Source organism: Panthera tigris, chromosome A2, assembly GCF_018350195.1.
Source record: "Panthera tigris isolate Pti1 chromosome A2, P.tigris_Pti1_mat1.1, whole genome shotgun sequence".
Classification (NCBI taxonomy): Eukaryota; Metazoa; Chordata; class Mammalia; order Carnivora; family Felidae; genus Panthera; species Panthera tigris.
In genome coordinates this window covers 23,982,725-24,000,573 of record NC_056661.1, presented here as the reverse complement: position 1 = coordinate 24,000,573, position 17,849 = coordinate 23,982,725, and the positions used below count along the sequence as shown (strand labels likewise).

Here is a 17,849-nt window from a genome sequence, read left to right as displayed (position 1 = left end):
TCCACTTACATGTAAATTGCTTGTCGCTATGAATTAAGGGAAGGCTATGAAAGAGCTGCTTTGCCGTGTTTACTATAGGATTTTTGACAGACTCTTTCCTCTTTCAAGTAAATTTGGCTTAAGTCCATAGTCAGTCCAGTTTTAAGTAAACTCCTCTTTTGTTACATTAACAAGGTTATAACATCACTGGGGCAGATTTCCAGCTGCAGGAACCGAGGCCTAAGTATGGGGCTGAGGGTATAATTAAAACCTTCGGGTGGGAGAGTTAAACTCTCAAGTAAAATTGGATAAAAGGCTAATTGTCCATAGCAACATAATACATGCTCTAAATATCTGTGAAATGAAGATGAATAGTAGGAGGCTTGGAAAAGAACCTTTCCTGCTCTGTGGATCGAGATCTGATTTTTCAGTTTCAGGGTAAAGGGCATCCCCCCTCCTCTGTCTCCAAGTCAATTTCCAAAGCACAGTGCTACCTCCATAGTCCCTGTGACTTGTCTTCTAACTGTGCTGAAGGTCCACCCTCTTTTACAGACCTTCTCTTACAAAATGGGGAGCGTTTATAGCTGATAAGCCCGACCGTGAGTGGAGTCCTGGATTTTCTGGTTCCCCAGGTCCAAACAAAGGTGTTGAGTGCTTTGTCCACTTTTGTCAGACTTTCCTTTATAGCAGGGGTGGTGATGGGGGTGTGAGTGGGTGGGAGGGGAGTCCAGGGGAAGGGCGCACATACCTGCAGTGACCTTCTCAAAGATGACATCCAGCCACGCAAGATGATACATTACCACAACACTAAAAAAACAAAAGGGCTTGTAATGGCAGCTTGTCCTGGGCAAACGCATTGGGGAAGGCCCATTTGTTATTCATTAGGAGCAGCCTGGCGTGGTAGGGAGCCTGAGACTTAAGGTCATTCTACACCCTTGCCCCAGTGGCACGGACAACAGTGAAGACGGCTTTAGCAGCCCCTACACTTCTAGACCTTGCCGCACTGCTGTTTGAAGCTCTGCAGGAATGAAGGTGTTCTAAAACAGTTTCGAGTTACTCCAAGGGTGGGAGGGGGGGGTGAGGGTGGAAGGGAAGAAGAAGAAGAGGGAAAAAAGAAAAAATTATTTCGTGGGTAAAGTGACTCCATGGAGCTAAGCACAGTGAGCCCACAGCTGAGAAGTCCTGCAGCCTCCCTCCAGCAGCCCAGGAAGTGTACCCCTCTCCATCTGAAATAGGGACAGTGGGAAGAGAGGGTGTGTGAGGAGCCCAAGGCTGTTGGAGAGTGGTCAGTGTTTAAGGGCTTGCTGGAAGAAGTGCGTGGCCATGTCAAACTAATAGAGTTGCTGCTGGTGCGACATGGTAAGGCATTGAGGGGGCCTTGGCACTGCAAGAAGGGCAGGCTAGTTCTTTGCAAAGCCAGAAATGCGGTGCTGAAGCCAAGAGGGGAGCTGGGGCTGGGCAGAGGGAATAGAAGGGCAGTGGGAAAGCTGATGGTTTGGGACCTCGGCGAGTGGATGGATTGCTACGATAGGACCATGCCAGGAAATCAGGATCCAGCCCCTAAGCTCTGAAGCACAGAGTGGTAGAGAGGCTGGCCTAAACTCTGCCTGTCCTGGCAGCTCTATGATGTTACTGGTTTAAAGGAGAACACCCAGGAAGTATATTTTTGGCATTTTCTACCTGGCTGTATTGCAGACTACTTTTGTCTTGTTGCACAATGCGGAGATTTGTGTTTTGAATGAAAAAGTTCCTTCTCACTTTGTGAATCTGAGTACTTTCAAATAGGACACACCTACTTACTGGAGCTGGGGTGCTTTTCAGCAGGGCTGAGATGCTGACCTTCAAGTTCATTGTGAGCATCAGTGTGCTTTTATGATAAGCACTGGAGCCTCCTTTCAATATTTTTTCTCAGAGAGTTGTTCAGGTCACACATTTGCCTCGTGGCAGCTTACTACCAGTAGTGTTGTAAGTATGTTTAAGTATGTTGAATAAGAGCTTATATTTTAGAGTGTATAAATCCATTTCTCTTGCCAGCATTGTAAATTTAAATTCCTTCTTACATGTACCAAAGACACATAATATATAAACTGGATTATAGACCAGAATAAGAATGACATTATGAGAAAATAAAGCTGAGAATGCTGTGTTTAATAGGAACCAACTCTTATTAGTTCAACTAATAAAATTTTAGTCATCTTTATATTTCTTTGTCTTTTAAAGTGACATATTTCCTTTTTAAAGTAGAGGTTTAGTTGTTATGTGTGTGTGCATGCATGTGTGTGTACATACATATATTACAAATTAGCTTGAGTGAAAAAAGCACTGCTCTTTCTGTGAGTTACTACATTTTGATGCCAAGATATGGAAAAATAGTTCTGTTATATTTTTTGAAGTTACATACTCTTCAGAGAGAAGTTGGGATTTCTTAGACCTGGATTTTGTTGGATGGCCATTCATTCTGTAAAGCACATGGATATGGGGCGGTGTCTGTTTATTTCAGACATGAGAGTCCACGCTCTCTGCATGAGTCAACAAATATTTGAAAATCAAATGTTTCATGATGAGGGAAGGACTTTCCCACCAAAAGGCTGATCTCGCCAGACATCCCTTTTTCCCTGACCTCCCCATCATTTTCTCTCAACACAATTATTGCTGTTGTCATCATTAATCCTTTATTGAACAGGAGAGAAACAAAACAGTGATGTAAGTATACTCCTGGCTTACCTTTTCCCTTGTAAAGCAGTTTTTCTTGTTTTGTTTTGTTTTGTTTTGTTTTGTTTTGTTTTTCTGTATTAATGACCTAACTGTAGCCTTAAAAGAAGAATAGCTTGAGATAATGAAAAAGTTTTAGAAATAGATGGTGGTGACGGTTACACAATATTATAATGAAAAGTGGTTAAAATGAAAAATTTTGTTGTAAAAGAAGGGAGAGAGAGAAAGAGGAACAGCAGAGAACAAAGCCCTGGATATCTTTTTGGCACGTAACCTCATTACGTTTAAAGTTCTGCTTCAGTGTTAACTGAGAAGACTTTTCTGATAGCACAAATAGCACCTTTCTGTCACTCTCTGTACTCTTAGCTTGCTCTATTATTCCTACTTTTTAATAATATTTTAAAACTTTAAATAAAATTCACATAACACAAAATTTAACATTTTAACCAAGTAAAGCATCCAATGCAGTGATTTTCAGTATATTCACAATGTTGTTTAAATATCACCACTATCTAATTCCAGAACATTTTTACCACCCCCAAAACCCCATGCCCATTAAACAGTCACTCTCTATTACCTTTTTTCCCCAGCCTCTGGCAACCACTAATCTACTTTCTGTCTGTATAGATTTGCCTATTCTTGGTATGCCATATAAATGAAATCATACACTCTGTGGCCTTTTGTGTTTGACTTCTTTCATGTAGCGTGGTGTTTTCAAGGTTCATCTATATTGTAACATATATCAGTACTTCATTTCTTTTTATTGCCAAATAATATTCTGTTGCATAATGCACCACATTTTGTTTACCCATTCATCAGTTGATGGACATTTGGGTTATTTCCACTCCTGGCCGTTGTGAATAATGCTGCTATGAATATTTGTGTACAGTTTTTATGTGGATATATGTTTTCATTTCTCTAAGGTATAGATATTTTTCTTTGTAACACTCACCACTTCTATACACACCCACCCACATACACATGTGTATAGTGGTAGGGGTGTATAATGTATAAATATACATATATATGTCTGTCTACATGTATTTTGTTTATTTATTCATTGTCCACTTTGGAATGTCCCTACTTTAGAATGTAAGCTCTGGGAGAACCTGGACTTTATCTTACTTATTCTTTGCTGTATCTTCAGTACATAGCATAGTGCCAATTAAATGAATTAGCTGATAAAGAATGAATGGTGTTCTGTGTTAGATGAGCCACAAAATTCTTCCTGAGCCACAGAGTTAGTTCTTTGGTCTTTCTCTCTTTCAAGCCATTCTTTGGGTGGGATATGGCCGAGAGGACCACTCAAACAAAGGAGCTGTTACTGAATACCACGGCTGTGTTGGTAGACTCAACCAAGCCTTCTTCCAGGCTGACATCCAAAGACACACACACACACACAATCCTGGGATGTCTTAACCAACCACAAACCCAAGTTCAGTTTTGATGCTGATTGCTAATATCAGAAGAATCAGTTCTGCCTATGAGAGACATCCTTTTGCATTTGTAATAAAGGCAAAGATAAAGTTCTTTTTTAGTAGTGCCAAGAAGAGCATGATCTTCATCTTTCTCAGAGGCGTGATGTCCATCTCTCTTTTGACAGACATGCCAAAGAGGAAAGAACAGGATGTTGCAGCCCTTGTGGTGGTGGGGGAGTGCGGGGTGGGTGATGGCCAAGTCCATTATTATTTACTAGTTGCATTTAAGAGGCCAGGGACATCTTTTTACACAAAACCAAAGTAAAATTGAAATTGCTGCAAAACTTTTGTATACTTTAACAAGAAAACTGTCAGTCCTGGACAAGGGAAATAAGGCATTCTAGCATTTGCCTTCACATCTCTGATGAATCTTGGAAGTTATTATTTTGGCTTTTAGGAGTTCTGCTAGCTGTACCTTTGTTCTAATTAACTATATGATTCCTTTTAAAATATTCTTCATGGATTCTATAGGACTTTGATTCTGTCTGATTCAGTTTTTCTTTATAGTTCATCTACCTTTAAGCATTTAGAGGAAATAGTTCAATTTTTAAAAAACTTCCACAGGATGGGATGTGTATTTTAAATGATAAATCTTTCCCCCTAAAGAAATGTCATGACATGAAAGCAGACATAGTTATCACACTGTTTATTATTTGACTTGGCTAAAGGCCTAGATTTGGGTTCTAATTTTAATATATTAGAATGTACTTTTCTTGGAGGTTTGCATATGAAGATTGTATGTTTGGCGACTGGGTGAATAACAAGGTAAGCTGAAATTGCGCTTGACTGGATTATTTTCTCCATGTTTATTAGTTCTTTCTTTTATCAGTGAATGAGGAATTTCTCATCTTATGTGTTACAGGTGAGCATTTTTCTGTCCGAGATGCTCTTGTGATGGAGTAGGTCAGGAGAACAGATTTTGAGTTTATTGGGGATGGTTCACATCTCCAAAATGTCTTCAGTCATGATATATGGATCATCTGCTGTCACAATCTAGGTGGAAATAGGGCAATCATCTTCCTCTGGAACATTTTTTAGACTGAGTTCTTATTCTTTTTTTTTTTTTTTTTTTTTAAGAAAATAAAAATTGGCAAGAGAGACTCTTAAAGGAATTCAAGGTTCTGGACTCCCATGGATAACCTGGCTGTTTATACTTTGGGCACTTGAAGAAAACTGTGAGACCCACATCAAACAAGAGAAGGTCCCCACTGTCAGCTGAGCTTTGGGGAGGGGCCCTCTGTTAAAACAAGGGTGGATGAACCATCCCACCACCCCACTAGCTTCCCCCTGCAGTTTACAGTACGCCAGCCCATAGGAATGTGAATCCTACTTCAGAGCCTATTGTGAATGTGTTTCTGAGTTGTTTAACGTGTTTCTCACAAACAGGACATGACATGTATGGTTTAAATGAAAATAATGGCCTTGCCGCTCGGTACCAGACCGTCTTTTGTCAAGAGCATCCTGGCAATTGGAAGGGCTCTGGGCTGACGTGGCCCACAGGGTGAGTCCTTAGGGGATCTGGACTTGCTGTGTTTCACACAGAGGAGGCTCTTAAATCAGGGGGCCTCCCCGAGGGCCTGTGCCCTGGTGCATGCATGTGCACTGCTCTGCAGCAGGCACTGAAGCCCTGCTTGCTGCTGTTGCTTCTGGCCAGGAATTAAAAGGGAGATCTTCTTAGTCTTCAGAGTCCTTAGGTGTGGAGTTTGTTTCCCAAACAAACAACCCTCCACCTGTCCCTCCCACCCCCAGAATAAGAAGAAACAAAACAACAATAACAAAAAACAGGTTTTTTTATATGGGATTTCAAAGCATATCTAGCTGCTTTTGTTTTGTGGAATTTAGGCCTTGTGATGACTTTTTAAAAAGAATTTTAACCATTTTTTAAAATATTGCAGTAGGATATACATAACATAAAATTTGCCATTTTAACCATTTTTAAGTGTACAGTTCTATGGCATTAAGTAAAGTTACATTGTTGTACAGCCATCTCCACCATCCACTTTCAGAAGCCCTTTGTCTTTCCAAGCTGAATCTCTGTAACCATTAAATAATAACTCCAATTTCCTTTGCTCCACCCCAGCCCCTGGAAACCACCATTCTATTTTCTGTCTCTATGAATGTGACTACTCTAGATTCCTCCTATGAGTAGAATCAGGCAATATTTTGTCCTTTTGTAATGGGCTTATTTCACTTAGTATAATATATTTGATGGTGATAATGTTTGATATAAGCAGATTACATGATATCAAATCAGTTTATATTTTCTGAGTACTTTCAATGTGTATCTTTTAATATACCTTCAGTTGATTCATTACACTTTGTGTTTCATGAATGACATGGGAGTATGCTGTCACCAAAGATCAGTTGTTCTCATCCAGGGACTATTGGGCCCTCCAGGAACATTTGACAGTAACTAGAGATACTATTTTTGGTCGTCACAACTTTGGGGACAAGGGGCATGGTACTGGCATCTACAGGGAAGAGGCCAGGGTGCTAATAAACATCCTGGAATGGCCAAGACAGCTCCCACAACAAAGAATTATGAGGCCCAAATATCAACAGTGCCCAGTTTAAGAGATCCTGTCAGGGGTTCATAAATTTGTCAGTAACTTACAGGAAAGAAAAACCTGGAGGAAAATGCAGGACAGATTTTTATTGGGTAGTTTTGAAATTAATATCTATGCTGTCATCTCTTACTAATTCAGTAAAACATTAAATATTGAGGGTTCAATATAAACAAATGCAGACTGAATTTCTGACTTCATGAAAGATTTCAGTCATAAAAAGAGAATTCAAAAGCTTCTATATACTTGTAACTTCATTAATGCCACTATGAGTTCTTTTAGGAACTTTTGCATTTCTGTGCAGATTATCTTACAGTGAGGTTGGATGGCTATACAGAGGTAGTAAGGCACAGAACTGGAGCTAGGAGACCTATTCTTGTCCCTGTTCTGTTGCTAAATGGCTGTGTGACATTTAACAGTTCTGATGATCAGTTTGTGCCTTATTTTTCTTACCTGTAAAATGACACCATGGTATTATAATGAAACACTCATATCTTTGACATGAGTAAAATGGATAATTTTTAGCAAGTGACTTTTCTTTATTTGTAAATTACTGATAAAGTACATTATAATTCGTACTTACAAAGCACATTTTGCTACACAGCTATATTTAAGGGAAGACTAAACATTGCTTAATAAAGTAGTAGTTTTTAATAAATGAGTAATACATGAGTAGGTTGAGCCTGAAGCTAACTGCCAATGGAGGTACTACATTCTCTGCAAAGAGTCTGAGGCCATAGCCTTTTTCTGCCATCATGTCCTCTTATTATAAGGTCATATTCTTACCACCAATATCAGTATGATACCTGTGTAATCCAATGGATTAATTTTTAATGAAGTTTTATTGTGGTCCACTTCAATGAGAGCAGATGATTTATCTAGAAAATTTTAATATTAGGTGGGCAGTAAAAGCAAAAAGATAATATAATCAAGCTATTTATAAATTTCTAGACAAGAGAGGTGGGGAATAAGTATCTAAAATCAAAGCTCTGGAGTCCAATTATTAGTATGCCATGCATAATGATGGTGTGAAGCAAACTATAGAACCCTGGTGATCCTCAAGTTTGTAAGTTGTGCACACAATTTAGGAAAATTTTATTTCCTTGGAACATGTGTCTTTTCCCAGTGCACTTCCTCTGGTGTGTGTGTGTGTGTGTGTGTGTGTGTGTGTGTGTGTGTGTGTGTGTTTAAATAAAGACAACCGAAAGGGAATTGATTGTGAAGAGTTGTAGCAAATGCCATTATCTGTAGCAAAGTCCATGTAAAGACTGAGAATTCTGAGGATGAAGGCTGGGCTCTGGGGAAGCCGTATGGAGGCTTTTCCAGTATAGTACACCTGCTGTCCTGTTACCACATACATTTTCATCCCCACCCCAGCCCTCATTGTTGGCTTAAAAAAATCATTATCTAGTATTTTTTCTTAGAGGTTGAAGCAAGGTTTCTTCCTAAGGCCAGAGCTTTTCCAAGAATGTGCTGGCAGCCCCTGCAGTCTTTGAATTTCAAACAAAGTCTGGTGGGATCTGGATTTTGAGCCTGGGCTTCCGTCTGGCTCTCTATGCTGTTTGATCTGATCCAGTTTTGCACTGTCAGTGTTGGAAGGCAGATACAATTCCTAAGGGAAGGCAGGTTAGAAGACAGGATAGGGGCTTGCCTTCCAGGAAGAGACAGAGGAGACCAAATCCCTCATCATTCTGTGCTCTCCATTTTTTTTTTCTTTGTAAAATGAAAGATCCTGGAACCAGGATGACAAAGAGGTTTCATCTTGTATGCCCCCTTAAACTGACTGCCAAGAAATGTTTGGAACACTTGAGACTATCTTCAGGCTCCATAGGAAAGTATTCTGTGATCACTTAGTGATGTCATGGTTGGAAGTAAGCTGCAATAGCATATACATTATGAATTTCCCAACACTGTTATGTGTGGAGCGCTTAAATTAACAATGCAACTCTAGAAGTGGTCCCATCTGTTTATTAGGGCACTTTGAATGTGGTAAATGCATCTGAGGCAGTTGACTCTGGTGTGAAGAATGAATTTCTGAGCCAAATTGCCTGAATTGAAATACTAATTCTACCTTTTACCACCTGTGGGATCTTGGGACAATTACTAGACTTCTCTATGTCTTTACCTTTCTCATGTATAAAATAGGGGAGTGGTTACCTCCTCTAGTTATTGTGAAGACAAAATGACTTAATACACATTATTTAGAACAACAGTGCCTGGCAGGCAGTAAACTTTCAACCAGTGTTGGCATATGGGTTGAATAGTGGGCCCTGAATGGTATATCTCCTTGAAACCTCAGAATATGACTTTATTTGGGATAAGAGTTTTTGCAGGTGTAGTTAAGGTAAATATCCTAAGATGAGACCATTCTGAGTCAGGGTGGACCCTTAATCCAATGACTGGTGCTCTTAGAAAAGGAGAAGAGGCACTGGGTAGAAGATCATGTGAAGATGGAGGCAGAAATTGGAGTGATGCATCTACAAGAAATGTCAAAAGACTTCTAGCCATCACCAAAAAATGGGAGATAAGGAACGAAATGGATTCTCTCTCAGGGTCTCCACAAGAACCCATCCTGCTGATGTCTTGATTTCAGACTTCTGGCCTCCTGAACTGGGAGTTCTAGAAATAAATTTCTATTGTTGTAAGCCATCACAAAAGTAATTTGTTATGGCAGCCCTAGGAAACAAATACAGTTGGTTGTTGGTATTATTACTGCCATTGTCTTCAAGATGAAGAGTAAGTCGTTGGTTATCTGGACAGTCCTGGTGTTCGTTGACACTTCGATAAAGGCAGCCAGAATCTCAGGCTGCCGAGAGGCACTATTATCTCTGATGGTGGTGAGTGACTGGTCACTGGGCTCCTTTTCTTTCTCAGCTATTGGCTCTCAGAATGCTTAAATTTGAAATAATCAGAATGCACAACATAAAGAGGAGAGACCCAGATCATCACTGAGATAGCAATAGAATGATTGACAGTAGAAAGGACAAAGCACCTTTCTGGTATATATACCAACTCTTATTTCATCGGAATTTGAGAGAAGGCAGGAAGTTGAATCTAGGCAAAGTGAGCTCTGGGACAAAAATAAAAAATGTGTAAAGACAATGTATTCCCAGGGGGACAGCAACTGAGAGACCACAGACCCATGGGGTGGATGCTTAAGCTAGCCTAAAGCAAATTGAAAGTTTTATAACCTGAGAATACATTGACTACATTCTTATTTGGAAAACTGGATTTTAGGAGCCAGTGCTTCCTGCATGTTCAGACTGGTCCAGGTCCATATACATTTATATAGGAACTGAACCTTGAGTCAGATGGCAGTCCAGAGCTCCCACCTCAGATCTGTCATTACTGCATGGTCTCTGGAAAGTTACTTAACCTCTTGGCCTCAGTTTTGGCCACACAGAAAATGGGAGTGATTGCTCCTACCACTCATACTCACCCAGCAATGATCCTGGCACACAGCAGGTGCTCATAGCTTTTTTTTTTTTTTTAACTTCTTTTCTAAGTGCCTAAGATGTGGAAAACTCTGTGCTAGGTGCTTCAGGGAATAAAAAGATAAGCAAAAAAAAAAAAAAATGAATCCACTCACAAAAGCTCCACATTGTAGTAAAAAAGACCTGGGCACACTTAGAAGAGTGAATATTAATGAAAAAAGGCAATCTCTTTTGGTTGGTTTGGCTTCCCAAACTGGGGGATGAGCAAGAGTATCATAAAGGAGATTGAATTTGATCTGAATTTTGAAATAGAATTTCCATAATCAGAGAAAGGGTAGGAGCATTTGCTTCTTAGTGGACAGTATGACCCATGTCATAGAAATATAAACCTAGGTGGTGAGTGTAGAGAATGGTGGTGAGTGTAGAGAATTATTGAAGGCTCAGGATGAAAAGGGTTGAGCATAGGAGAAGTGAGGCTGGAAGTGCAAATTTGGGGCCAGAGGGAAATGTGGGATACTTTTAACAGCACAATAGGAGGGTGCCTCTGTGGTATAAAGATGAATCAGAGTCACAGTTACAGAAACACAGGTGCAAGTTAGGAGGCTGGAGGGATGATCCAGGTGAGAGCCTCGTGATGGAGATGGGGCCTCGACGAGGTGAAGAAGAGGGGAGGGGAGAGACACACAGAAAAGATGGGTCATTTCTATGCCAGGCTCATTTCTATTTAACACCAAAGAGGCAGCCTGAACTTCACCAGCTGCTTGCTCTATTTGCACAACCTTTAGTACAGGTGGCTACTGTATTGAGAAATTAAATGGGCTCCTGTGAACTGAGTTACCTTCATCCCTAGACACACAAGGAACCTCTTGAATCGAGTGTGCTGGGCATTGATAGGCTCAATAGACTTTGGATATCCATGGATAATCGGAATAAAAACATAATGATATCACCTTCTTTTAATATCCATTGCAAAAAAATGGAATTTAAATAATTCAAATGGTATAAGAGTGAAAATTGTTGCTTGTAGGTAAAACAATTGGTATTAAGTTTTATATTGTCAACATTAGACCCAAATGTTGTTATCAGATTTTGCTAAAAGGCCATCCTTCCTACTTTTCCATTTTTGCCTATTCTCTGTAATGTTTCTCACTGTCCTCTGATGTGAATTGTCTCTCTCTCTATATATATATCTCCATTGTATTCTTTAGTCTTAAAACTGTTTTTAAAAAGTTTCTTTTAATGTTTATTTATTTTTTAGAGAGACAGAGTGTGAGTGGGGGAAGGAGTGTAGAGAGAGGGAGACACAGAATCTGAAGCAGGCCCCAGGCTCTGAGCGTCAGCACAGAGCCTGATGTGGAACTTGAATTCATGAACCGCAAGATCATGACCTGAGCCAAAGTCAGATGTTTAACCAACTGAGCCACCCAGGCGCCCCAGCCTCAAAAATGTTTTAGATGGAAGGTTGCAATAATCTTTTCACTTTGCTTTTGGTGTTATAACTGATATTTTGGATTCATGTATTTTTTTTTTAAATCTTCCTAAAATTGATATATAATATACATGCCTGAAAGTGCACAAATCGTATGATTTCTGCTTGGTAAGTTTTCACAAAGTAAACACACCCATGTAATTAGCACCCAGATAAAAAACTAGAATATCTTGGGTACTCCAGAAATCTTCCATTCCCTCCCAGTCATTATTTCTCTCAAAGGTGACTATTCTGATTTCTAACACTAGATTAATTTTGCCTGGTTTTGAACTATATGTTAATGAAGTCATGAAGTATGCATTCTTTTCCTTTTTTGTGTGCAACATTTTATTTATGAGATTCACCCATATAGTTTTGTATACTTGTAACCAATTCTCATTCCCTTTGAATATTCCCTTGCTTGAGTATAAAATGTTTTTATCCATTCTGCTTTTCATTCACACTTTTCACAATAGTCCCCAAATGGAAATGTCCCAAATGTCCTATGCTGTTTCCACTTGGGGACTATTGGGAACAGTGTGACTTGTGTTTTGGTGAACGTCTGCACACATTTATTTTGCTTATATTCCCAGGAGTAGAAATTCTGGTAGGAGGTATATTCCAAAGTGATGGAAGAGAGTATGTACCATGTTTTGCATGAAGGTGGACTATGATGCTGTGCATTTTTATATTTCTGGGGGAATATATCAGTGTTTGGTTTATGAAAGGAATTGAAAAATGTTCATTTACTTTGGCATGGTTTCCTTTATTAGCTTTTATCTGAGAAGTCACAAGTTATTCTATAGGTAATATGGTCTGAAGTAAATTGAGTGTAAATGTACAGTCCTTGCCCCATTCCAATTTACCAAGCCCAGGGGAAAACATTTGTTATCCTATATTTTTACAATACTTCATTGTGATATGATGAGGCTTCAGGCTTTAAGAAAAGGAAATTGGGAGTAAAGAACTAATATGATCCAGTGTGATTTTAAGGTAACAACTAGAGTCCTTAGCTAAGGAAGGAACCTACAGGTCTGACGTGAAGTATTGGGTCCGCATATTTAGAAGTGGGATTAAGGGAATAAAGAAATTTGTGCTTTTCAAAATTAGAAGTCCTTCTCCCAAACATTCCACATTTAAAGCATAATATTCTAAGGCATCAGAAAGAAGTGGCAAGCCATATTTGAGCCAGCCAAACTTGACTACATTTTCTAGATTTCAAGTCTGTGGCAATAAATTACACTTTTGATCTCTTCATGAATTTATACCATGTGGCAGTTGGAGGAGGTGTTTCTAGAAAAGTTCATTGCAATGAAATAAAATCCTCCTTTCCATCAATATAATCTGATATCTTTGTCCTAATTGTCAACCTTGTATGACCTAATGTGTTAGTTAGGTTTCAGATTAGGCTGCTATAACAAAGAGATCCTAAAATCCAGTGGCTCAAATAAGATAGAAGTTTACTTCTTCCTTGAATCAAAGTCTGTGTAGGTCACCTAGGACTGCCTTGGTGGTTTGACAGTGAAAGAGAGCCAGGCTTCTTCGCTCTTATTGCTTTTATCTTACTGCCATCCTCAGCACATAACACTTTTCATTTTGTGGTTCACATGGCTGGCTGCTCCAGCTCCCTCTATCCAGTGTGTGCCCTACCCACCAGAAGAGGGTACAGGAGACAGGGGAAGAACATATCCCTTTCCTTTAAGGGTACAGTGTGGATGCTGCATTTATCAGTATGGCACTCATCTCCTTGGCCAAAACTTAGTCATGTGGCCGCATCCAGTTTGTAGGGAGGCTGGAAAATGTACTCTCTGAGCTGAAGGCTACAGGCCAGCTAAAATTCCATAACTATAGGAGGGGAGAATAGATACTGAAGAACAACTGCAGCCCTTTGTGGGTTTGGAGATTTTATAAATATATCAGATATTTTTATTCATGGACTCTGACTTCTTCATCTCTCTTACCTCTTGTCTTTCTTGCTTGTTTTCCTTCTTGCATAGAACTCATCTCTTAAATCTTTTCAACTCACTTTTGACCCATGGTAGTTCCTTATTAATAAGGTCAGAAAACCTGTGATCCTACATGTTATTTCTCAAATCTTAATTTGGGAAAACAGACTTTTTTGTTGTTGCTGTTTTGTTTTACCCACTATACATGTTAATTTTTCTGAAGCAATTGGGATGGTTCTAGAATCCTGAATGTAAATACCCTGGTAAAGTTGAGCTTAAAAAAAAAAAAGCCCATCCCAATTCCTAGCAACCTATATATAACCAGAACACATGTAAGTATGTGTTAGACAAGGAAATAATAGTTATCAGTCTCCACTGAATTATAAAGGAAAAATAATTAGTTAACCTTGAGATAGCAGGGGTGCTGGACAGCTGAATAGCAGAGCCCCTCCACTCTTCAAGAGGGCTGGCAGCTTGGAATGCATTGTCTTCAGAGATCAGGATTGCTGAGCATTTATTTTGTATCCCTGGAACAGGACACCCACATTCTTTTGTAAGCTTGTCTCAGCTCATCTGCAGCCCTTCAACGCCTCTGAGCCACTTGTGGTCACCTTAGAGGGTGTAATTTTCTAGCAGACAGATTTTGAGCATCTCATTCGGAGAGTCAGAAGTCTTCCAGCTCTAGAGTTAGCTAACCTGAGTTTGACTTCCAATTTCACCACTACTCATCTGTTGGGTGGCTTTATGCAAATTTATTCATCTCCTTCTGAGCTTCTATTGCCTCCATTTTTTAACATGAGGAAATTTTGCTAGTAGTCTTGAGTTAACTCACTTCATTAATTTATGCAACAGTTTTTCGTTATGTGAACAGAGGGAGGTTGAACACAGATTCCATCTGTGCTGACTAGGGAGGCCAGAAAGTACACATTTAGCTAGCATAGGTTTGGTCAGTCTAGAGTGATTATTATGTCTCTGGCAGGATATTTCCAACAAGGGATGCACTATGATGAAGCTGTGAAGAGCTCAAGCTCTGAAGGCAAACAGATCTAGAATGGAGCCCAGGTCTATGTGACCTTCTCTGAGTCTGTTTCCTGATGGTACTGTCACTAAGATCATTGACTGTAGAACAAATCCCAGCTCTACCTCTTTCTAATTTTGTGACTTTAGGAAAATGATGTAACCTCTCTGTGTCTCAGACTCCCTTTAATAGTACCAGCCTTGGAGTACTTGTTGGGATGAGCACTGGATGTTAGATGTAAGTGATGAATCACAAATTCTATTCCTGAAACTAATACTACACTATATGCTAACTCATTTGAATTTAAATTAAAGAAATAGTAACTGCCTTAGAGTTTTCAAAAGAAGTAATATAATACATGAAAAGCATTTTAATGTGGCACTTGGAACATAGTAAATGATTAGTAAGAGGTAGCTGCTATGTTGTTTTGGTCATTGCCAGATTTTTTTTTAAGTTTATTTATTTTGAGAGAGAGCGCATGTGCAGAAGTGGAGGAGGGGAAGAAAGAGAGAGAGACAAAATCCCAAGCAGGCTCCATGCTGTCAGTGCAGAGCCAAATGCAGGGCTCAATCCCACAAACTGTATGATCATGACCTGAGCTGAGATAAAGAGTCAGACACTCAACTGACTGAGCCACCCAAGTGCCCCACAAATTTTTTTTAATTTAGGAATTTATTAAAGTTTAAACAGCTTTATTTAGGTATGACTGACATACAATAAGCTGCACTTAATGTGTAAAACTTGATAACTTTTGGAATATGGATGCATATTCCACTAAGTCAAGGTATTATGCATATCCATTACTTCCCCAAATTTCTTTATGCCTCTTTGTAATCCATTCCTCCTTTCTCTATAATCCCTCTACCCCACACTCTAGTCAAGCACTGATCTACTTTGTCTTGCTATAGATTTGTCTGCAATTTCTAGAATTTCATATGAATGGAATCTTTCTTGACTTGCTTCTTCTCACTCATCCATGTTATATGAAACAATAGGTCATTGCTTGTTACTGCTGACTAGTATGCCAGTTGTCTTGGTATATTATTTATCCATTCACCTATTGTTGGATATTTGGGTTGTTTCCAGTTTGGGGCTATTATAAAGAGACAGTGTTCATTCCTGTTTAAGTCTTTGCATTCAGAAATATTTCTTTTTCTCTTGTGTTAATACGTAAGATAAATGGCTAGGTCATACATACGGCAGTGTATATCTGATGTTTTGAGAAATTGCCAGCTGTTTTCCAAAGTGTTTGTACCATTTTGCTTTCCCACCATCAGCATATGAGAATTTCAGTTCCTTCAAATCTTCACCAACACTTGATATGGTCAGTCTTTTTAATTTAGCCATTCTAATTAGCATGTAGTGGTATCTCATTATGACTTTAATTTGCCTTTACTTAATGACTAGTGAAGTTGAGCATTTTTCCATGTGCGTATTTGCCACCTGTGTAGATTCTTTGGTAAAGTCTTTGTTTAGATTTTTTTTTTCCATCTTGTGTTGGGTTGTTTTCTTTTCTTTTCTTTTCTTTTAATGTTGTTTTGTTTTGTTTTGTTTTTTGAGACAGAGAGAGACAGAGCATGGGCAGGGGAGGGGCAGAGAGAGAGGGAGACACAGAATCTGAAGCAGGCTCCAGGTTCTGGGCTGTCAGCACAGAGCCCCATGCAGGGCTCAAACTCATGAACCACGAGATCATGACCTGAGCCAAAGTTGGACGCTTAACTGACTGAACCACCCAGGCACCCCTGGGTTGTTTGTTTTCTTATTTTTGAGTTTTGAGAGTTCTTTATATATTCTACATTTGGATGGTTTATTATATATGTGATTTGTAAATATTTTCTTCCAGTGTGACGATTGTCTTCTTATTCTCTTAATATCTTTTGAAGAGCACATGTTCTTACTTTTTAAGAAATTTAATATAGCAAATGTTTTTTCTTTTATTAATTGTGGTATGGCTAAGAAATCTTAACCTAACTTAAGGGCACACATATTTTTCTCCTAGACATTTTATAGTTTAAGGTTTCACATTTAGGTCTATTAGCCATTTGGAATTAATTTTGAATATGGTGTGAGGTTTGGATCAAAGTTGGGTTTTGTTTTTGGTTTTGTTTATGCTTTTTGTATAGGTATACCAAATTGTTCCAGAATCATTTGTTGAAAGTACTATCTTTTTCCACTGAGTTGTCTTTTCACTTGTTCAATATCAACTAACTATAAATGTGTAGACCTGTTTTTGGATTCTATACTCTATTCTGTCCTATTGATCTATTTATCTATGTCAATGCCAGTATTACACTGTCTCACTTACTATAACTTTATAATAAAGTATTGAAATCCAATAGGGTAAGTCTTCCATCTTTGTTTTTCTTTTTCAAAATTGTTTGGCTATTCTAGGTCCATGTGAAGTTTAGAACCAACTTGTCAATTTTCGGGTGTCTTGGTGGCTCAGTCAGTTAAGCTTCCGACTCTTGGTATCAGCTTGGGTCATGATCTCATGGTTGCAAGATCAAGCATCCTGTTGGGTTCCATGCTGAGTGTGGAACCTGCTTGGGATTCTGTCTCTCCCTTTCTCTCTTCCCCTCTACTGCTTGCTCTCTCTCTTTCTCTCTCTTTCAAAATAAATAAATAAACATTTTTTAAAAAATTTAAAAAGAACCAACTTGTCATTTTTTACAAATGTATCTGCTTGAATTTGGTTGAGATTGGGCTGAATCTCTAGATTAATATGGGGAAAATTGACATCGTCACAATATGGAGCCTTCTGATCCATAAACAGAGTATATCTCTCCATCTATTAAGGTTTTCAGTGTTTCTTAGCAATATTTTGTAGTTTTCAGTGGAAAATCTTGCACATTTCTTTGTTAGAATTATTCCTAAGTATTTCAAATTTGTTATTTTGTTGTAAAAGTTTAATTTTAATTTATGATTGTACATTGCTAGGGTATAGAAATATAATTTATTATATATTTTATACATTGTTCTTGTCTGTAAACTTGCTAAACTCACTATTACTATTAGTTATATTAGGTTTTTTTAAATTTTTTAATGTTTATTTTTGAGAGAGAGAGAGACAAAGTGCAAGCAGGAAGGGACAGAGAGAGAGGGAGACACAGAATCAGAAACAGGCTCCAGGCTTTGAGCTGTCATCACAGAGCGTGATGTGGGGCTCAAACTCACAAACCATGAGATCATGACCTGAACTGAAGTCAGCCACTTAACTAACTGAGTCACCCACGTGCCCCTAGTTGTTTTT

General features: G+C 38.8%; 1 protein-coding gene across 1 annotated transcript in view; it reads left to right on the top strand.

Moving 5' to 3' along the window:
* The window catches only part of ERC2 (ELKS/RAB6-interacting/CAST family member 2), a 709,181-nt gene that overhangs the window by 560,360 nt on the left and 130,972 nt on the right, over window positions 1-17,849 (top strand). The gene's annotated exons all lie outside the window — the stretch shown is intronic.